Genomic DNA, 18,614 nt, shown 5'->3' with positions numbered 1-18,614 from the left:
CAATGCAAAAAGAAACCTGACAAATAGCACAATACAAAAAGAAACCTGACAAATAACACAATGCAAAAAGAAACACACCATATAATGGCCAAATAGCACAATGCAAAAAGAAACCTGACAAATAACACAATGCAAAAAGAAACCTGACAAATAACACAATGCAAAAAGAAACCTGACAAATAACACAACGCAAAAAGAAACCTGACAAATAGCACAATGCAAAAAGAAACCTGACAAATAACACAATGCAAAAAGAAACCTGACAAATAGCACAATGCAAAAAGAAACCTGACAAATAACACAATGCAAAAAGAAACCTGACAAATAGCACAATGCAAAAAGAAACACACCATATAATGGCCAAATAGCACAATGCAAAAAGAAACCTGACAAATAACACAATGCAAAAAGAAACCTGACAAATAACACAATGCAAAATGAAACCTGACAAATAACACAACGCAAAAAGAAACACACCATATAATGGCCAAATAGCACAATGCAAAAAGAAACCTGACAAATAACACAATGCAAAAAGAAACCTGACAAATAACACAACGCAAAAAGAAACCTGACAAATAGCACAATGCAAAAAGAAACCTGACAAATAGCACAATGCAAAAAGAAACCTGACAAATAACACAATGCAAAATGAAACCTGACAAATAGCACAACGCAAAAAGAAACCTGACAAATAGCACAATGCAAAAAGAAACCTGACAAATAACACAATGCAAAATGAAACCTGACAAATAGCACAACGCAAAAAGAAACCTGACAAATAGCACAATGCAAAAAGAAACCTGACAAATAACACAATGCAAAATGAAACCTGACAAATAGCACAATGCAAAAAGAAACACACCATATAATGGCCAAATAGCACAATGCAAAAAGAAACCTGACAAATAACACAATGCAAAAAGAAACCTGACAAATAACACAACGCAAAAAGAAACCTGACAAATAGCACAATGCAAAAAGAAACCTGACAAATAACACAATGCAAAAAGAAACCTGACAAATAGCACAATGCAAAAAGAAACCTGACAAATAACACAATGCAAAAAGAAACCTGACAAATAACACAATGCAAAAAGAAACCTGACAAATAACACAATGCAAAAAGAAACCTGACAAATAACACAACGCAAAAAGAAACCTGACAAATAGCACAACGCAAAAAGAAACCTGACAAATAACACAATGCAAAATGAAACCTGACAAATAGCACAATACAAAAAGAAACCTGACAAATAACACAATGCAAAAAGAAACACACCATATAATGGCCAAATAGCACAATGCAAAAAGAAACCTGACAAATAACACAATGCAAAAAGAAACCTGACAAATAACACAATGCAAAAAGAAACCTGACAAATAACACAACGCAAAAAGAAACCTGACAAATAGCACAATGCAAAAAGAAACCTGACAAATAACACAATGCAAAAAGAAACCTGACAAATAGCACAATGCAAAAAGAAACCTGACAAATAACACAATGCAAAAAGAAACCTGACAAATAGCACAATACAAAAAGAAACCTGACAAATAACACAATGCAAAAAGAAACCTGACAAATAACACAATGCAAAAAGAAACACACCATATAATGGCCAAATAGCACAATGCAAAAAGAAACCTGACAAATAACACAATGCAAAAAGAAACCTGACAAATAACACAATGCAAAAAGAAACCTGACAAATAACACAACGCAAAAAGAAACCTGACAAATAGCACAATGCAAAAAGAAACCTGACAAATAGCACAATGCAAAAAGAAACCTGACAAATAGCACAATGCAAAAAGAAACCTGACAAATAACACAATGCAAAAAGAAACCTGACAAATAGCACAATACAAAAAGAAACCTGACAAATAACACAATGCAAAAAGAAACCTGACAAATAACACAATGCAAAAAGAAACACACCATATAATGGCCAAATAGCACAATGCAAAAAGAAACCTGACAAATAACACAATGCAAAAAGAAACCTGACAAATAACACAATGCAAAATGAAACCTGACAAATAGCACAATGCAAAAAGAAACCTGACAAATAACACAATGCAAAAAGAAACCTGACAAATAACACAATGCAAAAAGAAACACACCATATAATGGCCAAATAGCACAATGCAAAAAGAAACCTGACAAATAACACAATGCAAAAAGAAACCTGACAAATAGCACAATACAAAAAGAAACCTGACAAATAACACAATGCAAAAAGAAACACACCATATAATGGCCAAATAGCACAATGCAAAAAGAAACCTGACAAATAACACAATGCAAAAAGAAACCTGACAAATAACACAATGCAAAATGAAACCTGACAAATAGCACAATGCAAAAAGAAACACACCATATAATGGCCAAATAGCACAATGCAAAAAGAAACCTGACAAATAACACAATGCAAAAAGAAACCTGACAAATAACACAATGCAAAAAGAAACCTGACAAATAACACAACGCAAAAAGAAACCTGACAAATAGCACAATGCAAAAAGAAACCTGACAAATAACACAATGCAAAAAGAAACCTGACAAATAGCACAATGCAAAAAGAAACCTGACAAATAACACAATGCAAAAAGAAACCTGACAAATAGCACAATACAAAAAGAAACCTGACAAATAACACAATGCAAAAAGAAACCTGACAAATAACACAATGCAAAAAGAAACACACCATATAATGGTCAAATAGCACAATGCAAAAAGAAACCTGACAAATAACACAATGCAAAAAGAAACCTGACAAATAACACAATGCAAAAAGAAACCTGACAAATAACACAACGCAAAAAGAAACCTGACAAATAGCACAATGCAAAAAGAAACCTGACAAATAGCACAATGCAAAAAGAAACCTGACAAATAGCACAATGCAAAAAGAAACCTGACAAATAACACAATGCAAAAAGAAACCTGACAAATAGCACAATACAAAAAGAAACCTGACAAATAACACAATGCAAAAAGAAACCTGACAAATAACACAATGCAAAAAGAAACCTGACAAATAACACAATGCAAAAAGAAACACACCATATAATGGCCAAATAGCACAATGCAAAAAGAAACCTGACAAATAACACAATGCAAAAAGAAACCTGACAAATAACACAATGCAAAAAGAAACCTGACAAATAACACAATGCAAAAAGAAACCTGACAAATAACACAATGCAAAAAGAAACACACCATATAATGGCCAAATAGCACAATGCAAAAAGAAACCTGACAAATAACACAATGCAAAAAGAAACCTGACAAATAACACAATGCAAAATGAAACCTGACAAATAGCACAATGCAAAAAGAAACCTGACAAATAACACAATGCAAAAAGAAACCTGACAAATAACACAATGCAAAAAGAAACACACCATATAATGGCCAAATAGCACAATGCAAAAAGAAACCTGACAAATAACACAATGCAAAAAGAAACCTGACAAATAGCACAATACAAAAAGAAACCTGACAAATAACACAATGCAAAAAGAAACACACCATATAATGGCCAAATAGCACAATGCAAAAAGAAACCTGACAAATAACACAATGCAAAAAGAAACCTGACAAATAACACAATGCAAAATGAAACCTGACAAATAGCACAATGCAAAAAGAAACACACCATATAATGGCCAAATAGCACAATGCAAAAAGAAACCTGACAAATAACACAATGCAAAAAGAAACCTGACAAATAACACAATGCAAAAAGAAACCTGACAAATAGCACAATGCAAAAAGAAACACACCATATAATGGCCAAATAGCACAATGCAAAAAGAAACCTGACAAATAGCACAATACAAAAAGAAAAAACAGGAGATACAAGGGCCAAATAACGCAATGCAAACAATGGAAAAAAACAACACACACACTATGCAGAGGCCAAATAACACAATGCAAAAAAGAACCATGTGATATAATAATGACAAATAACTTGGGGGCCCAGCTGCATCCTCCTCATCAGGCAGAGTATTACCTCCTTGTAACTGCTGTATTTGGCTCCTACAGTGATTACCTCCCCCATCAGCCAGTCTACCTGACCACTGTAAGACCCCAAAAGGGTTGTTGTTGTCACCCAGCTTTCCCAGGCTCCTGAGAGGTGAACTTATCCAGTGATGGAGCAATGTGCATCGTTTCGGGGCATTCATGGTGACAGCCGTACGTTTACATTAGGATCATGTATATTTTATTCTCAGCAGCTGATTTATAGGCCTCGGGGCGACATCCAGACAAGACAGAGAAGTGAAGCGTTCGCAGCAGCGCGGAGGGGGGAGACGGCAGCAAACAGGTGAGAAGAGATCTCACAATACAAGTCCGAGCAGGCAGAGAGCGAAACATAAACTTCTAGATCTTTCCATCCCTGGCCGATAATGGACGGCTTCCAGCCACAAGACGTAAATATTGGGCCTCTACAGACAGAAGCATTACAGGATCATTTATAAAAATCATAGCGACGGTCGAAAGATCGGAATTAAAAACAACCCCCAGCGCGGTGTGCGCCATTGTGCTCCTCATCACTATCAGGGGGGCGGATTAATTTGACACATTTTAAATGGATTTGTGACATATTAAACCTTAGAAGCATTCTGCAAAGCGACAGAGGACAAATCGCTCAGGAGTGACGTGTAATCATGGTACAATGTATCAGAGCAGATAACCAGGATCCAGGACAGGAGGGACAGGAAGCAGCTCTTAAAAAGGTGAGTAATTGAAACTAAATGTAATAGAAAGTTGCAAAACTTCTGACATTCATCAGCTTTATTTACATAAGTCGTGACCGGCCCTTTAAATTCATCATCACACTGATGACTACATAAGACACCATGTAAAGCTGAAGGGCATAAAGGGAAAGGTCCTCCTACAACGTGGCATCTACGCCGAGCACCACGAGTGCAACAGACGCCTACCGGCAAAATGTCAGCAGTATTTGTCTTCTGGGAGTGGATGTCACCCCATCACATATAGAAGAGCGGGAGACTAACCGCAGAGATAGTGAACCCACAGAAGAACGATCACACGATCACATCATAATGAACGACAAGGAAATCAACTGATCCGAGGTCAAAGCTCAACCACAAAAAGTATAGAACATACACAAAAGTAATCGCTCATCTACACAGTCCAACATGTGATGCTTCATATCCTCCTATTACTCCGTTATCCTGCCCCTATGTACAAGAATATAACTCCTATAATACTGCCCCTATGTACAAGAAGATAACTCCTATAATACTGCCCCTATGTACAAAAATATAACTACTATAATACTGCCCCTATGTACAAGAATATAACTACTATAATACTGCCCCCTATGTACAAGAATATAACTCCTATAATACTGCCCCTATGTACAAGAAGATAACTCCTATAATACTGCCCCTATGTACAAAAATATAACTACTATAATACCGGCCCTATGTACAAGAATATAACTATTATAATACTGCCCCCTATGTACAAGAATATAACTCCTATAATACTGCCCCTATGTACAAGAAGATAACTCCTATAATACTGCCCCTATGTACAAAAATATAACTACTATAATACTGCCCCTATGTACAAGAATATAACTATTATAATACTGCCCCTATGTACAAGAATATAACTATTATAATACTGCCCCTATGTACAAGAATATAACTACTATAATACTGCCCCTATGTACAAGAATATAACTATTATAATACTGCCCCTATGTACAAGAATATAACTCCTATAATACTGCCCCTATGTACAAGAAGATAACTCCTATAATACTGCCCCTATGTACAAGAATATAACTCCTATAATACTGCCCCTATGTACAAGAAGATAACTCCTATAATACTGCCCCTATGTACAAAAATATAACTACTATAATACTGCCCCTATGTACAAGAATATAACTACTATAATACTGCCCCCTATGTACAAGAATATAACTCCTATAATACTGCCCCTATGTACAAGAAGATAACTCCTATAATACTGCCCCTATGTACAAAAATATAACTACTATAATACTGCCCCTATGTACAAGAATATAACTACTATAATACTGCCCCTATGTACAAGAATATAACTCCTATAATACTGCCCCTATGTACAAGAAGATAACTCCTATAATACTGCCCCTATGTACAAGAATATAACTCCTATAATACTGCCCCTATGTACAAGAAGATAACTCCTATAATACTGCTCCTATGTACAAGAATATAACTACTATAATACTGCTCCTATGTACAAGAATATAACTACTATAATACTGCCCCTATGTACAAGAATATAACTACTATAATACTGCCCCTATGTACAAGAATATAACTCCTATAATACTGCCCCTATGTACAAGAATATAACTCCTATAATACTGTCCCCTATGTACAAGAATATAACTACTATAATACTGTCCCATATGTACAAGAATATAACTACTATAATACTGCCCCTATATACAAGAATATAACTCCTATAATACTGCCCCCTATATACAAGAATATAACTACTATAATACTGCCCCTATGTACAAGAATATAACTCCTATAATACTGCCCCCTATATACAAGAATATAACTACTATAATACTGCCGCTATGTACAAGAATATAACCACTGTAATACTGCCCCTATGTACAAGCATATAACTACTATAATACTGCTCCTATGTACAAGAATATAACTACTATAATACTGCTCCTATGTACAAGAATATAACTACTATAATACTGCCCCTATGTACAAGAATATAACTATAATACTGTCCCCTATGTACAAGAATATAATTACTATAATACTGCTCCTATGTACAAGAATATAACTACTATAATACTGCCCCTATGTGCAAGAATATAACTACTATAATACTGTCCCCTATGTACAAGAATATAACTACTATAATACTGCTCCTATGTACAAGAATATAACTACTATATTACTGCTCCTATGTACAAGAATATAACTACTATAATACTGCTCCTATGTACAAGAATATAACTCCTATAATACTGTCCCCTATGTACAAGAATATAACTACTATAATACTGCCCCTATGTACAAGAATATAACTACTATAATACTGCTCCTATGTACAAGAATATAACTACTATAATACTGCTCCTATGTACAAGAATATAACTCCTATAATACTGTCCCCTATGTACAAGAATATAACTACTATAATACTGTCCCCTATGTACAAGAATATAACTACTATAATACTGCCCCTATATACAAGAATATAACTCCTATAATACTGCCCCCTATATACAAGAATATAACTACTATAATACTGCCCCTATGTACAAGAATATAACTCCTATAATACTGCCCCCTATATACAAGAATATAACTACTATAATACTGCCCCTATGTACAAGAATATAACCACTATAATACTGCCCCTATGTACAAGAATATAACTACTATAATACTGCTCCTATGTACAAGAATATAACTACTATAATACTGGCCCCTATATACAAGAATATAACTACTATAATACTGCTCCTATGTAGAAGAATATAACTACTATAATACTGCCCCTATGTACAAGAATATAACCACTATAATACTGCTCCTATGTACAAGAATATAACTACTATAATACTGCTCCTATGTACAAGAATATAACTACTATAATACTGGCCCCTATATACAAGAATATAACTACTATAATACTGCTCCTATGTAGAAGAATATAACTACTATAATACTGGCCCCTATATACAAGAATATAACTACTATAATACTGCCTCTATGTACAAGAATATAACTCCTATAATACTGCCCCCTATATACAAGAATATAACTACTATAATACTGCCCCTATGTACAAGAATATAACCACTATAATACTGCCCCTATGTACAAGAATATAACTACTATAATACTGCTCCTATTTACAAGAATATAACTACTATAATACTGCTCCTATGTACAAGAATATAACTACTATAATACTGCCCCTATGTACAAGAATATAACTATAATACTGTCCCCTATGTACAAGAATATAATTACTATAATACTGCTCCTATGTACAAGAATATAACTACTATAATACTGCCCCTATGTGCAAGAATATAACTACTATAATACTGTCCCCTATGTACAAGAATATAACTACTATAATACTGCTCCTATGTACAAGAATATAACTACTATAATACTCCCTATGTACAAGAATATAACTACTATAATACTGCCCCTATGTACAAAAATATAACTACTATAATACTGCCCCTATGTACAAAAATATAACTACTATAATACTGACCCTATGTACAAGAATATTACTACTATAATACTGCCCCTATGTACAAGAATATTACTACTATAATACTGCCCCTATGTACAAGAATATAACTACTATAATACTGCTCCTATGTACAAGAATATAACTACTATAATACTGCTCCTATGTACAAGAATATAACTACTATAATACTGCCCCTATGTACAAAAATATAACTACTATAATACTGACCCTATGTACAAGAATATTACTACTATAATACTGCCCCTATGTACAAGAATATTACTACTATAATACTGCCCCTATGTACAAGAATATAACTACTATAATACTGCCCCTATGTACAAGAATAAAACTACTATAATACTGCTTCCTATGTACAAGAATATAACTCCTATAATACTGCCCCCTATATACAAGAATATAACTACTATAATACTGCCCCTATGTACAAGAATATAACTACTATAATACTGGTCCTATGAATAAGAATATAACTACTATAATACTGCTCCTATGTACAAGAATATAAGTACTATAATACTGCCCCCTATGTACAAGAATATAACTACTATAATACTGGTCCTATGTACAAGAATATAACTCCTATAATACTGCCCCCCTATGTACAAGAATATAACTACTATAATACTGCCCCTATATACAAGAGTAGAACTACAATAATACTACCCCCTATGTACAAGAATATAACTACTATAATACTGCTCCTATGAACAAGAATATAACTACTATAATACTGGTCCTATGTACAAGAATATAACTACTATAATACTGCTCCCTATGTACAAGAATATAACTACTATAATACTGCTCCTATGTACAAGAATATAACTACTATAATAATGCTCCCTATGTACAAGAATATAACTACTATAATACTGCTCCTATCTACAAGAATATAACTACTATAATACTGCCCCCTATGTACAAGAATATAACTACTATAATACTGCCCCCTATGTACAAGAATAAAACAACTATAATACTGCTCCTATGTACAAGAATATAACTACTATAATACTGCTCCTATCTACAAGAATATAACTACTATAATACTGCCCCCTATGTACAAGAATATAACTACTATAATACTGCCCCTATGTACAAGAATATAACTACTATAACACTACCCCCCATGTACAAGAATATAACTACTATAATACTGCTCCTATGTACAAGAATATAACTACTATAATACTGCCACCTATGTACAAGAATATAACTACTATAATACTGCCCCCTATGTACAAGAATATAACTACTATAATACTGGTCCTATGAACAAGAATATAACTACTATAATACTGCTCCTATGTACAAGAATATAAGTACTATAATACTGCCCCCTATGTACAAGAATATAACTACTATAATACTGGTCCTATGTACAAGAATATAACTCCTATAATACTGCCCCCCTATGTACAAGAATATAACTACTATAATACTGCTCCCTATGTACAAGAATATAACTACTATAATACTGCTCCTATGTACAAGAATATAACTACTATAATACTGCTCCTATGAACAAGAATATAACTACTATAATACTGGTCCTATGTACAAGAATATAACTACTATAATACTGCTCCCTATGTACAAGAATATAACTACTATAATACTGCCCCTATGTACAAGAATATAACTACTATAATACTGCCCCCTATGTACAAGAATATAACTACTATAATACTGCCCCCTATGTACAAGAATATAACTACTATAATACTGCTCCTATCTACAAGAATATAACTACTATAATACTGCCCCCTATGTACAAGAATATAACTACTATAATACTGCCCCCTATATACAAGAATATAACTACTATAATACTGCCCCCTATGTACAAGAATATAACTACTATAATACTGCCCCTATGTACAAGAATATAACTACTATAACACTGCCCCCATGTACAAGAATATAACTACTATAATACTGCTCCTATGTACAAGAATATAACTACTATAATACTGCCACCTATGTACAAGAATATAACTACTATAATACTGCCCCTATGAACAAGAATATAACTACTATAATACTGCTCCCTATGTACAAGAATATAACTACTATAATACTGCTCCTCTGTACAAGAATATAACTACTATAATACTGCCCCCTATGTACAAGAATATAACTACTATAATACTGCCCCTATGTACAAGAATATATCTACTATAATACTGCTCCTATGTACAAGAATATAACTACTATAATACTGCTCCTATATACAAGAATATAACTACTATAATACTGCTCCTATGTACAAGAATATAACTACTATAATACTGCCCCTATGTACAAGAATATATCTACTATAATACTGCTCCTATGTACAAGAATATATCTACTATAATACTGCTCCTATGTGCAAGAATATAACTAATATAATACTGCCCCCTATGTACAAGAATATAACTACTATAATACTGCCCCTATGTACAAGAATATATCTACTATAATACTGCTCCTATGTACAAGAATATAACTACTATAATACTGCTCCTATGTACAAGAATATAACTAATATAATACTGCTCCTATGTACAAGAATATAACTACTATAATTCTGCTCCTATGTACAAGAATATAACTACTATAATACTGCCCTCTATGTACAAGAATATAACTACTATAATACTGCTCCTATGTACAATAATATAACTACTATAATACTGCCCCCAATGTATAAGAATATAACTACTATAATACTGCTCCTATGTACAGGAATATAACTACTATAATACTGCTCCTCTGTACAAGAATATAACTACTATAATACTGCTGTCTATATACAAGAATATAACTACTATAATACTGCCCCCTATGTACAGGAATATAACCACTATAATACTGCCCCCTATGTACAAGAATATAACTACTATAATACTGCTCCTATGTACAAGAATATAACTAATATAATACTGCTCGTATGTACAAGAATATAACTATTATAATACTGCCCCTATGTACAAGAATATAACTACTATAATACTGCTCCTATGTACAAGACTATAACTACTATAATACTGCTCCTCTGTACAAGAATATAACTACTATAATACTGCTCCTATGTACAAGAATATAACTACTATAATACTGCCCCCTATGTACAAGTATATAACTACTATAATACTGCCCCCTATGTACAAGAATATAACTACTATAATACTGCTCCTATGTACAGGAATATAACTACTATAATACTGCTCCTCTGTACAAGAATATAACTACTATAATACTGCTCCTATATACAAGAATATAACTACTATAATACCGCCCCTATGTACATGAATATAACTACTATAATACTGCCCCTATGTACAAGAATATATCTACTATAATACTGCTCCTATGTACAAGAATATAACTACTATAATACTGCTCCTATGTACAAGAATATAACTACTATAATACTGCCCCTATGTACATGAATATAACTACTATAATACTGCCCCTATGTACAAGAATATATCTACTATAATACTGCTCCTATGTACAAGAATATAACTACTATAATACTGCCCCCTATGTACAAGCCTATAACTACTATAATACTGACCCTATGTACAAGAATATAACTACTATAATACTGCCCCTATGTACAAGAATATAACTACTATAATACTGCCCCCTATGTACAAGAATATAACTACTATAATACTGCTCCCTATGTACAAGAATAAAACTACTATAATACTGCTGTCTATATACAAGAATATAACTACTATAATACTGCTCCTATGTACAAGAATATAACTATTATAATACTGCCCCTATGTACAAGAATATAACTACTATAATACTGCTGCTATGTACAAGACTATAACTACTATAATACTGCTCCTATGTGCAAGAATATAACTACTATAATACTGCCCCCTATGTACAAGAATATAACTACTATAATACTGCCCCCTATGTACAAGAATATAACTACTATAATACTGCTCCTATGTACAGGAATATAACTACTATAATACTGCTCCTCTGTACAAGAATATAACTACTATAATACTGCTCCTATGTACAGGAATATAACTACTATAATACTGCTCCTCTGTACAAGAATATAACTACTATAATACTGCTCCTCTGTACAAGAATATAACTACTATAATACTGCTCCTATGTACAAGAATATAACTACTATAATACTGCCCCCTATGTACAAGAATATAACTACTATAATACTGCCCCCTATGTACAAGAATATAACTACTATAATACTGCTCCTATGTACAGGAATATAACTACTATAATACTGCTCCTCTGTACAAGAATATAACTACTATAATACTGCTCCTATATACAAGAATATAACTACTATAATACTGCCCCCTATGTACAAGAATATAACTACTATAATACTGCCTCTATGTACAAGAATATAACTACTATAATATTGCTCCCTATGTACAAGAATATAACTACTATAATACTGCTCCTATGTACAGGAATATAACTACTATAATACTGCTCCTCTGTACAAGAATATAACTACTATAATACTGCTCCTATATACAAGAATATAACTACTATAATACTGCCCCCTATGTACAAGAATATAACTACTATAATACTGCCTCTATGTACAAGAATATAACTACTATAATACTGCCCCCTATGTACAAGAATATAACTACTATAAAACTGCCCCCTATGTACAAGAATATAACTACTATAAAACTGCCCCCTATGTACAAGAATATAACTACTATAATACTGCTCCTATGTACAGGAATATAACTACTATAATACTGCTCCTATGTACAAGAATATAACTACTATAATACTGCTCCTATATACAAGAATATAACTACTATAATACTGCCCCTATGTACATGAATATAACTACTATAATACTGCCCCTATGTACAAGAATATATCTACTATAATACTGCTCCTATGTACAAGAATATAACTACTATAATACTGCCCCTATGTACATGAATATAACTACTATAATACTGCCCCTATGTACAAGAATATATCTACTATAATACTGCTCCTATGTACAAGAATATAACTACTATAATACTGCCCCTATGTACATGAATATAACTACTATAATACTGCTCCTATGTACAAGAATATAACTACTATAATACTGCCCCCTATGTTCAAGAATATAACTACTATAATACTGCCCCTATGTTCAAGAATATAACTACTATAATACTGCTCCTATATACAAGAATATAACTACTATAATACTGCCCCTATGTACATGAATATAACTACTATAATACTGCCCCTATGTACAAAAATATATCTACTATAATACTGCTCCTATGTACAAGAATATAACTACTATAATACTGTCCCCATGTACATGAATATAACTACTATAATACTGCCCCTATGTACAAGAATATAACTACTATAATACTGCTCCTATATACAGGAATATAACTACTATAATACTGCCCCTATGTACATGAATATAACTACTATAATTCTGCCCCTATGTACATGAATATAACTACTATAATACTGCCCCTATGTACAAGAATATATCTACTATAATACTGCCCCTATGTACAAGAATATAACTACTATAATACTGCCCCTATGTACAAGAATATAACTACTATAATACTGCTCCTATGTACAGGAATATAACTACTATAATACTGCCCCTATGTACAAGAATATAACTACTATAATACTGCCCCTATGTACATGAATATAACTACTATAATACTGCCCCTATCTACAAGAATATATCTACTATAATACTGCTCCTATGTACAAGAATATAACTACTATAATACTGTCCCTATGTACAAGAATATATCTACTATAATACTGCCCCTATGTACATGAATATAACTACTATAATACTGCCCCTATGTACAAGAATATATCTACTATAATACTGCTCCTATGTACAAGAATATAACTACTATAATACTTCCCCTATGTACAAGAATATAACTGCTATAATACTGCTCCCTATGTACAAGAATATAACTACTATAATACTGCCCCTATGTACAAGAATATAACTACTATAATACTGCTCCTATGTACAGGAATATAACTACTATAATACTGCCCCTATGTACAAGAATATAACTACTATAATACTGCCCCCTGTGTACAAGAATATAACTACTATAATACTGTCCCCTATGTACAAAAATATAACTACTATAATACTGCTCCTCTGTACAAGAATATAACTACTATAATACTGCTCCTATGCACAAGAATATAACTACTATAATACTGCTCCTATATACAAGAATATAACTACTATAATACTGCCCCTATGTACATGAATATAACTACTATAATACTGCCCCTATGTACAAGAATATAACTACTATAATACTGCTCCTATATACAAGAATATAACTACTATAATACTGCTCCTATATACAGGAATATAACTACTATAATACTGCCCCTATGTACAAGAAGATAACTACTATAATACTGCTCCTATGTACAAGAATATAACTAATATAATACTGCTCGTATGTACAAGAATATAACCATTATAATACTGCCTCTATGTACAAGAATATAACTACTATAATACTGCCCCTATGTACAAGAATATAACTACTATAATACTGCTCCTATGTACAAGAATATAACTACTATAATACTGCTGTCTATATACAAGAATATAACTACTATAATACTGCCCCTATGTACAAGAATATAACCACTATAATACTGCCCCTATGTACAAGAATATAACTACTATAATACTGCCCCTATGTACAAGAATATAACCACTATAATACTGCCCCCTATGTACAAGAATATAACTACTATAATACTGCCCCTATGTACAAGAATATAACTACTATAATACTGCTCCTATGTATAAGAATATAACTACTATAATACTGCCCCTATGTACAAGAATATAACTACTATAATACTGCTCCTATATACAAGAATATAACTACTATAATACTGCCCCCTATGTACAAGAATATAACTACTATAATACTGCCCCCTATGTACAAGAATATAACCACTATAACACTGCTCCCTATGTACAAGAATATAACCACTATAATACTGCCCCCTATGTACAAGAATATAAATACTATAATACTGCCCCTATGTACAAGCCTATAACTACTATAATACTGCCCCCTATGTACAAGAATATAACCACTATAATACTGCTCCCCATGTACAAGAATATAACCACTATAATACTGCCCCCTATGTACAAGAATATAACCACTATAATACTGCCCCCTATGTACAAGAATATAACTACTATTATACTGCCCCTATGTACAAGCCTATAACTACTATAATACTGCGCCTATGTACAAGAATATAACTACTATAATACTGCTCCTATGTACAAGAATATAACTACTATAATACTGCCCCCTATGTACAAGAATATAACTACTATAATACTGCTCCTATATACAAGAATATAACTACTATAATACTGCCCCCTATGTACAAGAATATAACTACTATAATACTGCCCCCTATGTACAAGAATATAACCACAATAATACTGCTCCCTATGTACAAGAATATAACTACTATAATACTGCTCCCTATATACAAGAATATAACTACTATAATACTGCCCCCTATGTACAAGCCTATAACTACTATAATACTGCGCCTATGTACAAGAATATAACTACTATAATACTGCTCCTATGTACAAGAATATAACTACTATAATACTGCCCCCTATGTACAAGAATATAACTACTATAATACTGCTCCTATATACAAGAATATAACTACTATAATACTGCCCCCTATGTACAAGAATATAACTACTATAATACTGCCCCCTATGTACAAGAATATAACCACAATAATACTGCTCCCTATGTACAAGAATATAACTACTATAATACTGCTCCCTATATACAAGAATATAACTACTATAATACTGCCCCCTATGTACAAGAATATAACTACTATAATACTGCTCCTATGTACAAGAATATAACTACTATATACTGCTCCTACGTGCAAGAATATAACTACTATAATACTGCCCCCTATGTACAGGAATATAACTACTATAATACTGCCCCTATGTACAAGAATATAACTACTATAATACTGCTCCTATGTACAAGAATATAACTACTATAATACTGCCCCTATGTACAAGAATATAACTACTATAATACTGCCCCTATGTACAAGAATATAACTACTATATACTGCTCCTATGTGCAAGAATACAACTACTACAATACTGCCCCCTATGTGCAAGAATATAACTACTATAATACTGCTCCTATGTACAAGAATATAACTACTATAATACTGCCCCCTGTGTACAAGAATATAACTACTATAATACTGCCCCTATGTACAAGAACATAACTACTATAATACTGCTCATATGTACAAGAATATAACTACTATAATACTGCCCCCTATGTACAAGAATATAACTACTATAATACTGCCTCTATATACAAGAATATATCTACTATAATACTGCTCCTATATACAAGAATATAACTACTATAATACTGCCTCTATATACAAGAATATAACTACTATAATACTGCACCATATGTACAAGAATATAACTACTATAATACTGCCCCCTATGTGCAAGAATATAACTACTATAATACTGCCCCCTATGTACAAGAATATAACTACTATATACTGCTCCTATGTGCAAGAATATAACTACTATAATACTGCTCCTATGTACAAGAATATAACTACTATAATACTGCCCCTATGTACAAGAATATAACTACTATAATACTGCCCCTATGTACAAGAATATAACTACTATATACTGCTCCTATGTGCAAGAATATAACTACTATAATACTGCCCCCTATGTACAAGAATATAACTACTATAATACTGCCCCTATGTATAAGAATATAACTACTATAATACTGCCCCTATGTACAAAAATATAACTACTATATACTGCTCCTATGTGCAAGAATATAACTACTATAATACTGCTCCTATGTACAAGAATATAACTACTATAATACTGCCCCTATGTACAAGAATATAACTACTATAATACTGCCCCTATGTACAAGAATATAACTACTATATACTGCTCCTATGTGCAAGAATACAACTACTATAATACTGCCCCCTATGTGCAAGAATATAACTACTATAATACTGCTCCTATGTACAAGAATATAACTACTATAATACTGCCCCCTGTGTACAAGAATATAACTACTATAATACTGCCTCTATATACAAGAATATATCTACTATAATACTGCTCCTATATACAAGAATATAACTACTATAATACTGCCTCTATATACAAGAATATAACTACTATAATACTGCACCATATGTACAAGAATATAACTACTATAATACTGCCCCCTATGTGCAAGAATATAACTACTATAATACTGCCCCCTATGTACAAGAATATAACTACTATATACTGCTCCTATGTGCAAGAATATAACTACTATAATACTGCTCCTATGTACAAGAATATAACTACTATAATACTGCCCCTATGTACAAGAATATAACTACTATAATACTGCCCCTATGTACAAGAATATAACTACTATATACTGCTCCTATGTGCAAGAATATAACTACTATAATACTGCCCCCTATGTACAAGAATATAACTACTATAATACTGCCCCTATGTACAAGAATATAACTACTATAATACTGCCCCTATGTACAAGAATACAACTACTATAATACTGCTCCTATGTGCAAGAATACAACTACTATAATACTGCCCCCTATGTGCAAGAATATAACTACTATAATACTGCTCCTATGTACAAGAACATAACTACTATAATACTGCCCCCTATGTACAAGAATATAACTACTATAATACTGCCTCTATATACAAGAATATATCTACTATAATACTGCTCCTATATACAAGAATATAACTACTATAATACTGCACCATATGTACAAGAATATAACTACTATAATACTGCCCCCTATGTGCAAGAATATAACTACTATAATACTGCCCCCTATGTACAAGAATATAACTACTATATACTGCTCTTATGTGCAAGAATATAACTACTATAATACTGCTCCTATGTACAAGAATATAACTACTATAATACTGCCCCTATGTACAAGAATATAACTACTATAATACTGCCCCTATGTACAAGAATATAACTACTATATACTGCTCCTATGTGCAAGAATATAACTACTATAATACTGCCCCCTATGTACAAGAATATAACTACTATAATACTGCCCCTATGTACAAGAATATAACTACTATAATACTGCCCCCTATGTACAAGAATACAACTACTATAATACTGCTCCT

General features: G+C 32.5%; 1 protein-coding gene and 1 long non-coding RNA gene across 12 annotated transcripts in view; one reads left to right on the top strand and one right to left on the bottom strand.

The window, feature by feature from the left end:
* Nucleotides 1-18,614, bottom strand: part of LOC141172846 (CMP-N-acetylneuraminate-beta-galactosamide-alpha-2,3-sialyltransferase 4-like) — a 479,971-nt gene that overhangs the window by 235,865 nt on the left and 225,492 nt on the right. The gene's annotated exons all lie outside the window — the stretch shown is intronic.
* Nucleotides 4,268-18,614, top strand: part of LOC141172848 (uncharacterized) — an 86,889-nt gene continuing 72,542 nt past the window's right edge. For both annotated transcript variants that reach the window (XR_012252542.1, XR_012252541.1), the window contains exon 1: nt 4,268-4,746. This is a non-coding gene — a long non-coding RNA (uncharacterized lncRNA). The remainder of the gene's footprint in view (nt 4,747-18,614) is intronic.

Source organism: Phyllobates terribilis, unplaced genomic scaffold (genome assembly GCF_046119375.1).
Source record: "Phyllobates terribilis strain yellow unplaced genomic scaffold, ASM4611937v1 Scaffold_12__6_contigs__length_324123572, whole genome shotgun sequence".
Lineage (NCBI taxonomy): Eukaryota > Metazoa > Chordata > Amphibia > Anura > Dendrobatidae > Phyllobates > Phyllobates terribilis.
The sequence above is the reverse complement of the archived record's forward strand: the minus strand, read 5'-3'. Positions and strand labels throughout refer to the sequence as shown.